The sequence below is a fragment of the Diaphorina citri genome, unplaced genomic scaffold (assembly GCF_000475195.1).
Source record: "Diaphorina citri unplaced genomic scaffold, Diaci psyllid genome assembly version 1.1 scaffold14797, whole genome shotgun sequence".
NCBI lineage: Eukaryota > Metazoa > Arthropoda > Insecta > Hemiptera > Psyllidae > Diaphorina > Diaphorina citri.
This window is the reverse complement of record NW_007392162.1, coordinates 39-1212: the sequence shown is the minus strand read 5'-3', so window position 1 is coordinate 1212 and position 1174 is coordinate 39. Positions and strand designations below refer to the sequence as shown.

The 1174-nt window shown below is 39.9% G+C and overlaps 1 pseudogene; it reads left to right on the top strand.

Annotated features, from left to right (window-relative positions):
* The first annotated feature begins 492 nt into the window (after nt 1-492).
* LOC113473093 lies at nt 493-610 on the top strand (annotated as a pseudogene).
* The last annotated feature ends 564 nt before the right edge of the window (nt 611-1174 follow it).

Sequence of the window (1174 nt, the reverse complement as noted above, 5' to 3'; positions counted from 1 at the left end):
TATTTCGATTGAAAATATTTCAACGGATTACTTTCTGGTGTTCTCGTTTAGACCCAGGACCTGAATGGGTAGCACTGTGTCTCTTTCTGGCTTATCTGATGTGGGATATAAGATACAAACAAAACAAACAACCTATAAAAACTTGGCGACGATGAAAACCTTATATTCTCAAACATTCTAGACTCGAACACATAACCCTCGGACTGTGAGGACTTCTTCCTCTCGTGAGACAAGATTTGTGACGGGAACTCGTAAAAACGGATATTTCCAACCATTTCTGATATTTTGAAAATTTGGACCGATTGCAATACTTTCATTACTAGTATAGCTCGCTATACTGTAGTAATAGAAAGTAAAAATAATATCCTCAAGGCCATTGAATAGTACAGTGACTTCTCTTTAGGACCCAGATGTACCTAGTGGGTACCTACTCTGCTTGCAACTAGAACATGGTCAATACTATGGAATAGTTATGTCTGTCGACCCTTTCAATCCAGCGCCGATAGCACGTTGGATGCACCAGTTCACAATGGATCATTGAAGGTAAGCAACGTTGTGCGTGGTTAGTATCCGGATGGGTGACCATCTGAGCAATCACGTGCTGCTGGTTTTTCCCGGCTGGGTGAGGTTATTGTAAGTAGGTTTTATAGGACTCACGCACAACGTAGGTTGGTAGCTTGTCGCCGAATGAAGAGTAAAACCCCCGGTCACTATGAAAGATACAAGATCTCATGTTGGGTTAGGGCTCACAGGGCCTTTCTCCTGTTCCTCGGAATTAAAATAAATCAGAAGCAAGTTCAAAAGATACCCATACCCATTTCTGCTATTTCGTTCAGAAAATCAGAAATTCAACACGAGACTCAAAAAATGCTCATTTTTTAATTATCTTTTTATGAAAATGCGCTTCCCATTCCTTTGCTGTTTTATCTTGAAATTCATTAGGTATTTTCTCTGTTCTTCCTTTAGCTTTTTTTGTCTCCAAAGGTACAAAGAGCAAAATGTTTTTATTTAGAAAAATGAAAGGGGAAGAGGAAGGAGGAGGAGGGGGAGGTCTTATAATATTTGACAGTATCTATACAGAATAGAAAACGTGACGGTTCTAATATACACGGGAGGGGGGAAGATAATAGGGGAGAAAAACGATGGAGGGGGTATACTAGATATAAGGAGTGGT